Here is a 12748-nt window from a genome sequence, read left to right as displayed (position 1 = left end):
CCACCCCCCCGCCCCATCTCTCTGAACTTTCAGAGGGAAGAGAGAGAGAGAAAAGAAGGGAGGGAGAGAACAAGAGAAAGATTCTCTTCCTGTTTTGCTCAGCTGCCTACACTTTGGGTCAAAGCTCTCTCTGCAAACATGAAAATCCAGTTTGGGTCTTTAATTAGAAAAGTGTGGAGTAGCCTAAGGTTCAGGGTTTTTCGAGTTCACATCAAACCCTGGAAACACATCTGGGGGTTGCAGAGAGGGACACCCAGTCTCATTGCGGGCATGTTGCCATCAGACTTGCCTCTGTTCTCCACTGGACCTGGTGGGGACAATGCTAGCCACACCCCACGCCCCCGTGTCCAGGAAGGGTCCCTGGCACGTCAAGGGAGGTGGGGCTCTTTCTTGCCCCTGGTTTCAGTCTTTTCTTCCTCTCATCCTCCCCAAGGGAGGCCATATGGTGGAGTGTTCTGAGTCAGGGCCGAGGGCCAGAGCCGCGCTGGCCCCGGGGACAGCCCCGCGGCCCTGATGTGCCGTGTGGGTGGCCTGTCCTGTGAACTTGCTGCCTGACCTCCCAGCGCCTCTGAGAGCCCAGCTGCAGCGTTGGGGAACAGCCTGGCCCCGCCGTGACCGCAGGGCGCTGAGACCCAGCTCCCCTGTCACCTTGACACGTGCACCACACGCTGTCTGGGCCAGGGCCGGGGCCGGGGCAGACAAGACAGAGCCCCGTAGGCATCCTTCCCTGTTGGGTTGGCTTTTCAGGCTGTGGTGTCTCTAATGAGAGTGACACAGAGACAGACAAACCAGGGGTTTAAGGAAGACGGGACACACGTTAAAAGCAGGAGAGAAGCCAGGGAAAGACGTACGAGTTGAAGGCAGAGGGGGTCTGTGCATCTCGCCGTTACATGATGGCAGAGGTGGAGTTGCCAGCGGCCTCAGCTAGGCTGGAGACAAGGGCGCGGTCCTGTTCCGTCAGTGGCCTTGTGCACGGCCTTTGTCACCTGCTCGTGACTCGTGGCTGCCTCCCCAGCTCCCTGTACCTGGAGTTCCCAGACTTTTTAGGGGCCGTCGAGGGAGCATGGAAAGAGGTAAGGGTTAATTTCAATGCTAGAAACAACATTATGGGTCAAATAAGGAGGGAAAAAAAGAGTGATGGAAGATGGAGCTGGAGTTTTGTACGCCCCTTAGGTCTGGGCTACACCGGGAATATAACCAAGGCACTTACTTCCTCCTTCCTTGGAAACGTACTACCTGGATGTTTTCATAGAGACAGTGCTACAGGGAAATACGGTAATAATGACAAGCACAACTCACTGAGCCTCTATCCTCCTAACAGCCCTGCGATGGAGGAGGTGTGACCATTATTCCTGCTTACAGAGGGATTAAAGAGAATGGAGGTCCCTTGCCCGGGACCCAGGATTTGAGCCTTGATCTGACTCTGTGTCGTGGAGCTCAGGTGTCTCCGGTGAGACGTGCTCCCTGAAGCTTTTCCCATTGGTAGGATCGAGCGTCCATGCCACTGACTTGCTAGTGATTCACTTGTTCGTTCGTTCGTTCATTCATTCGTGTGCCTGTTCAGGTCCACACAGTAAGCCAGGTACTCTGAATGCAAAGGAGAAAAACCTGGCCTCACCCCTCCAGCTGCCAGACCTGTGTGGGCCTCCGGGACGTTCAGGAGGCATTCAGGCACCTGCCAGCCCCTGCCTGCCTTCAGTGCATGTGCTCTTTCTCTCCAGGCCGGTGCGCAGTCCGTCTTGGTGTCCAGATCCAGATAGCTCAGAGGTCCTCCTGTGTCCTCACTGCCACTGCGGGTGGGTTGCAGGCCTTGGACATTAGGGTAGGCAGTGGAGCCCAACAAGGGACGTCAAGGACCAGGTGTGAGGGCTGTCAGTTTCTCCCTCTTGAGGGAAGAGTGTAGTAAACGCCCTGCTCTCTGGAACCCCCTCCCTGGCGTGACTCACAGAGGGGAGAGGAGCTCCTGCATGGTCCCCAAGTAGGTGTCTCCCCGTCCCCAGATACCCATGGTTGCAACAGGGCTGGGACACTCCCGGGCCCGGTCCCTCATTTGCTGTTGTTAAATGGGCCATCTGAAGAGAGAGAGGAGAAGGGCCTTGTGATTGGCCGTTGGGCGGCCCCAGAGGGACATATTGCATGATAAGGAGAGGACAGAGGGAGGCTCGAACTGGGGTCCCTATTATCTTAAAGTCCATCTTTGGGAACAGTCCCCTGCGGATAAACAAGGGGTCTGGGCCGGCTGGTTCGGAAGCGTCTTTGATCCACCTAGAAGTTAATGCTTTTCAGTGGAGAACCACAGAGCAGCCCCACCCAGGGCCATAGAGATAACAGGCCGGTGCAATCACCCACCACCGGCCTCTTGATAATGCCGGGTTTTATTGAGGTCTGGTTTTCGCCCAATGGGAACACATCCGGCGAGCATCAAAGGGAGCCCGCGTCACCTTGTGCAAAGAATCCCGGGCCCTCAGGTGTGTGCGTGTTGGGAAGGGTGTGTGTGTGGCTGTGTGTGCACAAGGCTGCCCGTTGGTAATTTCCTTTTCTAGAGATCAGAGGCCACCAGCCCCACAGGGGCCTTGACAAGTCACAAACTCCACTCCCTTGTTCTGGCTGGTCCAGCTCCTAAGATGTACCTGCAGGTGATGGGCTAACATCTTACGTGGAAGAGCCGCTCCATGTTGTTTTGTCCTTGACTGTATGCTACAAAGGCAGTTGGTATAAGGATTTTAAGGGAGGGGACTTCCCTGGAGGTCCGGCGGTTAAGACTCCACCCTACCAGTGCAGGGGGCACAGGTTCGATCCCCGGTCAGGGAACTAAGATCCCACACGCTGCATGGCGCAGCCAAAAAAAAAAAAAAAAAAAGAATTTTAAGGGAGAAATGAGGTAGATGCTCAGAAAGAACAAAGCTTATCACTTGGGAACCGCAGACTTGCTCCTTTGTTGATCTTGAAGGTTTTTGCACTATGTGGATCAAACCTCAGGGTCGTAGATCTCACCTATAGGAGTGAAAGAAACAGGGCGGGCATGGGGGATGGTGGAGGAATAGATGGGGTGTGTAAGGTCACGTGTTTGCGGGGATAGAGTGATGGAGACAGTGGTTGAGTGCGGTCCTGGGGGGGAGGGGCATCCTCTCCACCTGCCCCCAGGCGGTGCCTCTTGGCCGCCTCAGATTTCATCTGGGCAGTCAGGCTGCTGGGCATCGCACATGGGCCCCTGGAGATAGGAGCAGAGAAACACCACCCCTACAACAGAACATCTGGAAGCTTTTTAAAGTTTATTTTTGAACGCATTTGCAAGAGTCAGGACATTTGCACACAAGGTTTACAGGCTGGAGGGAACCCAGGGGTTGTAGTTAAGAGTGAGGATGCGGGCTTCCCTGGCGGCGCAGTGGTTGAGAGTCCGCCTGCCGATGCAGGGGACATGGGTTCGTGTCCCGGTCTGGGAGGATCCCACATGCCGCGGAGCGGCTGGGCCCGTGAGCCATGGCCGCTGAACCTGCGCGTCCGGAGCCTGTGCTCCGCAACGGGAGAGGCCACAACAGCGAGAGACCCGCGTCCCATCCCCCCCCCCCCAAAAATAGTGAGATGCATTCTGTTTTTGTTTTTTTAAATAAATTTATTTATTTATTTTTTGCTGCGTTGGGTCTTCGTGGCTGCGCACGGGCTTTCTCTAGTTGCGGCGAGCGGGGGCTACTCTTCGTTGCGGAGCGCGGCCTTCTTGTTGTGGTGGCTTCTCTTGCTGTGGAGCACGGGCTTCAGTAGTTGTGACACGTGGGCTCAGTAGTTGTGGCTCGCGGGCTCTAGAGCGCAGGCTCAGTAGCTGTGGCGCACGGGCTTAGTTGCTCCGCGGCATGTGGGATCTTCCCAGACCAGGACTTGAACCCGTGTCCCCTGCATTGGCAGGCGGATTCTCAACCACTGCGCCACCAGGGAAGCCCGAGAGTGAGATGCATTCTGACTCTGTGAGGAAGGGCGGTATGTAGGAAGGGAAGGTGGGAGCCTTGGAAATGGTCAGTGGGAGCCGTAAAGTCCTATGTATTCTTTGCACAGGAACCTGTTAAAAGTCTCTGGGAACAGAAGAGGCACCTGGGCTCCTTGCCTGTGTGATAGCACTGGTACAGGGCAGCCGGATTTCTTCTACCTTATTCCAATCAGGTGCATTCAGTGGACTGGCAGAATCCCCAGGAAGGGAAGGGCACACACTGGCCGGCTCCATCCCACTGAGCCTTCTCCTCTTAGAGACCCACGGGGAGTTAGCGCCTCCTGTAGGAGTTCCAGACTCACACCTGTTGCTCATCTTTCCATCCAGGCGGCCCAGTGGGGCTGACGTAGGCAGGGACCAGAGAGGCTAGTTCATCCTGGTGCTGTGAGCATCCTTTTGCCCCTCCTCTCTCTCTTTCCTTATCACCTTCTTCCCATCTTTTTTTTTGCGGTACGCCGGCCTCTCACTGCTGTGGCCTCTCCCGTTGCGGAGCACAGGCTCCGGACGCGCAGGCGCAGCGGCCACGGCTCACGGGCCCAGCCGTTCCGCGGCATGTGGGATCCTCCCAGACCGGGGCACGAACCCGCGTCCCCTGCATCGGCAGGCGGACTCCCAACCACTGCGCCACCAGGGAAGCCCCTCCTCTTTTTTTTCTTCCTCTTTCTCCTTTCCTCCACCCCCTCCCCATGCCTCCCCCAGTGACATCCTGGACTTCACGATTTGGGCCAAAGGAAACAAGGAAACGCTTGGCTGAGCATTTCGGCCGGGCAGGCTGGGGCTGAAATAATGAAGGAAAAAGTCCCGGCAGGAGAGAGAATTTACACATGACTGCCTCCTTCTTTTCACGAAGTCAGAGCGTCAACCTGTCAACCTGTTCAGCTCTCCCTCTCGCTTGGTGGCTGGTTTACTCATTTAATTCTCTCCTCCCTTTCCACTCCGACCTACTTAGCGACCCCCAGCCAAGCTTATTTTCAGGGCTACATTCAATACATGTGGAGTTTCTCCTTGCGCAGAGCGTATCCCTGTGGGAGGATTCTGGTTTCAGTGCCTGGGGAGTTTACCGGTTGGATGGAGAACGCAGGCTCTTCGTTTCTAAGCAGGCCCCATGGCTGTAGCGCCGTCTTTATTGAGACAGTTGTTCTTGTTGAGTGCGCTCATGTTTATAGTGCCTGGTGGGAGCTGGCTCACGGTGTGCTGGGTTCATTGAGGGAGGAAACTGAGGCTTTGTGTTGTTACTCATGGGAGACACTGAAAGGTGTCCACCCTGTTCTGATGGGAAACGAGGTGACACAGCCCCCGGGAATTCCACGCCATCCAGTCATCCCGTCTGGCAGCCGGGATGCTTGTTCCCTAGTCTACCCGGGTCGCCCTCATTACGGTTTCTGCCTAGGAGTATCGTGTGTCCTGGCCATCGTCAGGATTCAGGTGTGTGGCTACCTTCTCCAGCTTGGAGCAGGCTCTCCTCTGGGCCCACTGGCCCTTTGCAATGTGCAGCAGTTCTCAGCACTGGCCTCATGTCGGCATCACCCGGACAGCTTTAACTGCCTCATCCTGTCCTAGTGGGTTCCGACCTCACCAGGCTGGGGTGAGAATTTTGGCCCGGGAATTTTGAAGAACTTCCCAGGGGATTCTAATTTGCAACCAAAGTCAAGAATGAACCGCTGCTCAGAGGCGGTGACGGGGGCGATTTTGTTGCCCGCTCTGCCCCCGACCCCAGATGTAGGCCGGCGTCTGAGACATTTTGAACACTGAGAGGGGCTTCTCCCGGCTTCTAGTGGGTAGAGGTCAGGGGTGCTGCCGAGCATCTTACAATGCATAGGACAGCATCCCCGCCCCCGCCCCGACCAAGAATTATCCTGCCCAAAAGTCACTAGTGCCAGAATTTGAGAAACCTTGCTCTAGAATGGTGGTTTCACACTTGAGTGTGCACCAGAATGACCCAGAGGGCTTGTGAGGACACAGAATGCTGGGTTCCACCCCCAGAGGTTTTGACTCAGTAAGTCTAGGGTGGGTCCTGGGAATTTGCATTTCTAAGTTCCCAGGTGCTTCTGAAGCTGTTGTCAAGGGTTGCACATTGAGGACCACTACTCCAGAATGACTCTGAATCCTGTTTCCCTAGATCGGTGGTATAGTGGATCCATTATGGTTAGTAGAAAACTCTAAAATAACAGTGACTCAATAACCGAGGCAGAAGAGCGTTCTCTCTCACGTAACAGAAACCCAAAGAAAGGCCATCCACAGCTAGTATGGCAGTTCTGGAGTTATCGGGGATCTAGGCTTCCACCTTCTGGTTAGCTTATCCTAGTGCATGACTCCCGTTTTCATTGGAGCCCCTCAAAGTCCAAGATGGTTGCTGGGGCACCAGCCATTATGTCCTCATCAGAAGCAGAAGGGAGTAAAGGCAGATAGGGAAAAATGGGGCTCCTTCAAGCACCTTTGGAACAGCCTCCCCAGAAGTTCCACAACACTTTCCACTTCCATTTCTTTGACCAGATCTTAGTCACATGGCCCTAGCTAGCGGCCAAGGGAGGCTGAGAAATGTAGTCTCTTTACTCTGGGCCACAGTGTGCCAGCCAAAAATCAGAGTTATGTTGCTTAGTAGCAAAGGGAGAACAGGTACTGGGATGAGCACTTAACAGCGTCTGCCCATATCTGCATGTCTAATCCTTCCTTAGAGGTATCATTTATTTGGCATCTGCCACGTGCCATGTGCTTTTCATGCGGTATCTCATTTAATCCTCAAAGCTCTGCAGGGCAGATGATAATACCTCTGTTTTTGCAGATGACAAAACTGAGGCTTTCAGAGATGAAGCTATTGGCCCCAGTGACGGTCCCCAGTGGTCTCATCTGAGAGCCCGCTTCAAAGCTTGGGCTGCTTCTTGCCTCAGTTACTTTCAGAGACTTGACTTTTTCCTTCTCAGCCTGTAGAGTGGCTGTTCGACCTCTCCAAGCCAAATTCCCCAGTGTCATCGGTATTTACACTGTGATACCCTCTTCTCTAGGTCTGTGGGGAAACAGACGAGATATGCCCTGATTCACGACATTAGTTTCCTCTGTGCCACCATAAAATCATCACAGACTTAGTGGCTTTAAACAAGACTCATTTATTCTCTTACAGTCTCTTACGTTAGTCAGTTTCCCAGGGCCGAAGTCAAGGCGTCTGCAGGGCTGTTGCCTTCTGAAAGATCTAGGGAAGAGTTTGTTTCCTGGCCCTTCTAGCTTCTGGGGGGCCACCTGCTTCCCTTGCCTCATGCTTTCTTCCTTGAATCGCTCGCTCCAGCCTCTTGCTTTTGTTAGCACATCTCCCGCACCTTCTCCTGTGTCACATCTCCCTCCGCCTCCCTGTTATAAGGAGACCTGTGATTACATTTGCCCCAGCTCCCCCGATAATCCAGGATAATCTCCGCATCTCAAGGTCCTTAACTTTTGCTGTAGAAGGTTAACATTCACAGGGTGCTGGATTCATTAGGATGTGAGTATCTTTGGGGCTAATGTTCAGCCCATCACAGGGGCCGTCTTGCTGCTGTTCTCCCCTTCCTGGTCCCCAGTTTTTCTCCTATGGGTTGTTCCATGTGTCAACTCTACATGCATTTTTTTGTAACATCTTTATTGGAGTATAATTGCTTTACAGTGGTGTGTATAAAGTTTCTGCTTTATAACAAAGTGAATCAGTTATACATATACACAATGTTCCCATATCTCTTCCCTCCTGCGTCTCCCTCCCTCCCACCCTCCCTATCCCACCCCTCTAGGTGGTCACAAAGCACTGAGCTGATCTCCCTGTGCTACGCGGCTGCTTCCCACCAGCTATCCACTTTACGCTTGGTAGTGTATATATGTCCATTTTTACTTCCGGCCCTGGAGTTTTCAAAGAGGCCAGAGGCAGGATCTGAAGGGCCAGGTGGTGCTTTGGAGGCTTGTCTAACCAGCTCCTAGTGGCCATAGCAACGGGCATGAAAACATTCGAGTGGGAGAAGTTTGGGGGAAGGGGATCCGGCCCTAGAGGTGGCAGAGTGACTTAACCTGGGGAATGATGCTGGAGGGAGAGGCAAGAACAGCCGCCCTGGCGGTCCCAGGTCCTAACCCCTCCGGGCTGGGTTTCTAAGTAATCTTTCAAATCTCCAGGTGCCTGCTAATCCAAGGTCCCCACTGCCTTTCTCTAAGCTAATAGAGGCGTGTCTTTGGCCAAATACAAATGCTACACCTCGAAGAGTTTGATGAGAGGAGGGGGGAGTGTCAGGCTCTGCTTAGGCTGGTCCTAACCTCATTTTCCTCCCCTGGGTTGATGCCCTCGTTTCCACCCCTCCCCCAGCCCCCTTGGCTGGGTCTGCCGGGCTGGGATGAGTCCGGGGAGGGGTTTGGGGTGGGGTCATGTGTTTTACTTTTTATTTTATTTTGCCCATGCCTCCCGACATTCCCCTCTGTGTTTGATGTCCCACTGCCAAGTGCACGTGGTTGCCGGGCGACAAGAAGGAAGTCCCTGTGTGATTCACGGGGCTGCCAGTTAATTTGCTAGCTGCGTGAGCCTCTCTGGGGAAAGGGCTTCTCCCTGGTTCCCTCTGGGGTAGCTCAGAGGGCTGCTGGCCAGGAGGGGAAAGAAAACTAGAACGTTTAGCAGAACTTTGAGGTTATTGGGGGCGTTTGGGGGTCCGAAGGAAAGAGAGTGTCCAGAGGGCCTGGACAGCACCTGGGCGAGGTGTCTGGTTTCCCTCTTGGCCACCAATCCGAGGGCCGCCTGGAGCACCAGGGTGCCTCTGCTTAGGCTCGTTGGCTGGCTTTTCCGGGGTGCTGACTCCTGCACGTGCAGGCGCTCTCTCCCTTCACAGTCCTCCTGCAGACGAGCGTCCTTGACCGTCTTCCTCCTACTCGACCTCCTCCAGGCCCTTAGGTGATGTCCTCCCATCCCTAACAATCAGCACCCTTCTCTCTGGTTTCACGGTAGCCGCCCACATCCCCGCCAGGGGTTCAGCCAAAGCCCAGAGGAAGGAGAGCTGCCTTGAACCAGGCTGAGCCCTGACCCTCGCCGGTCTCTAGGGATGCAGAGTTGGCCCGACTGCCCCCGGAAACCTTCGTGCGTCCCCCTCAGATACTGCTGTCCTTCTAGCCTTGTGCTTCACAGTGTTGCCTCCCTACTGTGACCTACAGGGGTGGGGTTTGCCTGTTTGGTTTATGTCTGCATTCAGAGCATCTCATCCAATGTGGTGCTTGTGAACGCATGGATTTGCAAGTTATTCCTCGTAGGTTGATGGTGATTGTTGGAACCAGAGACGTGGAGCCCGGATTATCTGGGTTCGTGAATAGGTCTCAGCAGTTTTCAAACGGGGAAGTCCCCTGAGGGCATTTAATGCTAATAAACACATTTGTCACTCAGAAGCGGGTTAGAGGGCGTGGTAGGAAGCCAGGAAAGCATGGCGAGTCCTAGTGCATCTTCATTTGCTTGCAATCAGCATTACAGAAAGAGAACTGTGTCAAGTCGTATCTTCCCATTTCCTTGGAGGGGCCCCATCCACTCTGGATAATCTCCTAATTAGTTGTTACGGGTCTTGTGAAAGCAGAGGGACGTTCCAGGTGAAGTGCATGTTAGGATGAGGGACCGGATGCTTTGTCATCCTATGTTGAGAACACTGGCACCCTCTGCGCCTCAGTTTCCCCATGTGTAAACTGGGTAGTCTGACACCTCCATGCCCCCGGCCCCATATCTCATGGACATAACAGGGACATGCTGAAAAATAGAATTTTCCGCTTCCTCTGAGCAGGCTGTATTCAGTGGGGTTTTTTTTGTTGTTGTTGTTTTTAAATCATTTATGGGTGTAGTGGTGAGATTTGTATAGAGGGTTCCCAGCCATGATTCAGAATTCAGGGAGTTCCTTGAATGGTATAAATTGGCCTTTCTTCTTCCTTAATGAAAATAATGCTTTTAGAAGCAGTGTATGTTCTGTTCAGTAGCTAGAACATTCTGGACTAAAGGCACTAACGTGATGCTCATTGTTGAAAGACATCTGTTGAAAGGACAGAAGCCGGAATCTCACTGTTATGCTGTTTCTTGGTCCACAGGCCTGGAAGGCAGGACAGGTAAAGAACTGTTGCTCTTCACCCACACTTCCCACCAGGAACCTTAGTGGAGCCGAAGTTTGCCGCTAGGACCACCGCAGGACCTGGCTAAGGTAGGACCATCTCCTAAGAGGCAAGAGCTCTGGATTTGATTGAGAATTCTTATTGTGGAGAATAAAGAAACTTCTGGATTGGAGAAGACATTTGAGGAGAAAGCAAAGACCCTTGCCCTGAAGAATAGTGTCTGTGTTGACCTGCGTGACCTGGAGGCCACCTACAATTAAAGATAGTGTCTGTGTTGACCTGCGTGACCTGGAGGCCACCTACAATTAAAGAAGATGCCAAGGGGCTTCCCTGGTGGCGCAGTGGTTGAGAGTCCGCCTGCCGATGCAGGGGACGCGGGTTCGTGCCCCTGTCCGGGAGGATCCCCCGTGCCACGGAGCGGCTGGGCCTGTGAGCCGTGGCCGCTGAGCCTGTGCGTCCGGGGCCTGTGCTCCGCGGCGGGAGAGGCTGCAACGGTGAGAGGCCCGCGTACCGCAAAAAATAAAAAAAATTTTTTTAAAAAGAAGATGCCAGGATCCCGGGCCTTCTTCTTCCTCCTGGTGGGAAACGTTTCTTCTGCTGCTGCCTGGTCCTAAGACTGCCCTGTTCCAGTCCTCGGGAACCAGAGGGCTTTCTGCCTCACCCTTTCTTGCCCCTTGCACCCACCACATCTGCTGTGCCTTTGGACTTAGCAGTTCTTCTCGTTCGCTTCATCATCTCCCACCCAGATACAGAGTGAATAGTTACCTACGCGTAGGTCAGTGGGATCTTACTTTTCGTTCCTGCTTCTTCTAAAGAGGCTGGTGTTTGCACGTTGCATCCTTGGAATAGTATCCCTTCTCATCTACGTGGGATCTGGCCCCCACAGGCTCCAGAGTGTTGCACGTCTGTGCAGAAATCCTTCAGGCTCTAACACGCTAGGATGTTGGAGGGGGCTTCTGCAGGGAGCTGGATCCCGGAGGCTAGCGTCCCCCACGTTCAACTTTCTTGGTTTGGATCGCGTGCAGGTGTGCGTCTGGAGGAGCAGAAAACGAATACGCCTTCTGTTTACACAGACGCACGGGCCACTGTGAAGACTCTCCTCCTTCCCGCTGGGCAGTTGGGGTCCGTGTCAGAGCACGATGCTTCAGTACAGAGTATCCAGCGACCAGAGTTGATGGTGTTTCTTGAGGACCGTCCTCCCTCCAGTGTGTGCTGGTGACACCTACACCCGACCGTAGATGGGGCCCCACGACACACAAGTCCTGTCTGTTCCTTTCACTCTGTAGCCACCATATATGTGGCTGAAAACTTTTCCTGGCGATGGATCATGGTTCAACCTTGTCCAAAATGCAGAGCCAAAGATGTGTGTACTTTCTCTTTCCAAAGCAAATGGATGACTTGCCTTTGTGAAAAGAATTCAAGCCAGACGTATACACGTTCCCTGGGTTGTAGCTGCTGTGCGTGTATGACCGTTTAGTGATGTCAGTGTCTTGTCAGGGAAGCAGTGGGGTCCATCTTGGCGTCTCAGATTCACCACCAGACAAAGGAGAGGAACCTCTGAGGGATGTTTCGTGCTATTGAAGTGGGAAGCTTGTCTGTGGGCTCTCACCTTCCTTCCTTGACCTGCATACACGCTCGTCACGTTAGCTTCCTTCGGGTTTTAAGGAAAAGAGACCCATTTATATCACCTCTGTAAATGCTGGTTTGTTTCAGGTTGCCATGGAAACAGCGTATTGATAGAAAGGAAACAGTCTGCTCGGCAGCTGCCCACCCAGGCCTTCCCAAGAAGCCCAAGTCATTCAAGATGCCCAGTCCCAGTAGGTGGTTTCCAGGGACAGCAAAACTGAACCACCATGCTCGCCTTGATCTTCTGTTGGCATCCACACCCGCTGCTCCTGATTCTAGGAGATGCCGTGGTGATGAACTGACGGTGACTATCTGTCCCAGTTTGCCCGGGACTGAGGGATTTCCTGGGACGCAGGACTTTTGGTGCTAAACCTGGGGCAGTCCTAAGCAAACTGGAACAGCTGGTCACCCTACTGGAGACTCGATGACCTTTGCCTCTGCTTCTACTTCATCTGCTGTAACTGGCTGATGCTCTTGATTGGTTTGGCCAGATGCCATTCAGAGCCCTTGCGTCTGGCCACTTCACTGGCCACTGGGCAGCCTCTAGATGGACCAGGCACACCAACCGATCGTGACCACGTCAGCTGTTTCCAAGGTGGCAGGACTGGATGATAGTGAATCAAAACCTGGCTATAAAGAACCAGCTGAGACCACATCCTTCAGAAGCGTGCTGTGGACAGGTGGGCACGGCAGGCATTCAAGGTACCAGGGATTCCTTTCCCGTACAGTCCTACTTATAAAGGTGAAGTGAATCTTTTCCATTGAGAACAAAACAGTTCATGGTGGAACAACAACTAATAGAGCCACTGGAAACAAGACTACGGTGTGTGTGTGTGTGTCATACAAGCACACACTGTGTAGAATAAATACTAAGCCAAGAAGAAAATTCTGCATCTTAGCTAGACAGAGACTAAGAGAGCTAAATACCTTTGGGATGGTGTTGTCTGGAGAGGGAAGGAGTTGGCTACAAGACTTCCTGAAATCCCTTTGAACTCTAGGGTCCCTTAAAATATCAGGGGCATGTAAATTGGGCCTAAGTGTGTACTTTCTGTCTGAAGTCTCCTAGAT

The 12748-nt window shown here is 53.3% G+C and overlaps 1 long non-coding RNA gene across 3 annotated transcripts in view; it reads left to right on the top strand.

Annotated features, from left to right (window-relative positions):
• The window catches only part of LOC112410383 (uncharacterized), a 170997-nt gene that overhangs the window by 139141 nt on the left and 19108 nt on the right, over window positions 1-12748 (top strand). For 2 of the 3 annotated variants that reach the window (XR_003005420.1, XR_003005422.1), the window contains exons 3-4: window positions 10034-10143; window positions 11768-12360. The exons of the other annotated variant lie outside the window; for it this stretch is intronic. This is a non-coding gene — a long non-coding RNA (uncharacterized LOC112410383). The remainder of the gene's footprint in view (window positions 1-10033; window positions 10144-11767; window positions 12361-12748) is intronic. 3 annotated transcript variants of the gene reach the window in all.

The sequence above is a fragment of the Neophocaena asiaeorientalis genome, unplaced genomic scaffold, assembly GCF_003031525.2.
Source record: "Neophocaena asiaeorientalis asiaeorientalis breed wild unplaced genomic scaffold, Neophocaena_asiaeorientalis_V1.1 scaffold30, whole genome shotgun sequence".
Classification (NCBI taxonomy): domain Eukaryota; kingdom Metazoa; phylum Chordata; class Mammalia; order Artiodactyla; family Phocoenidae; genus Neophocaena; species Neophocaena asiaeorientalis.
This window is presented reverse-complemented; position numbering and strand designations above follow the sequence as displayed.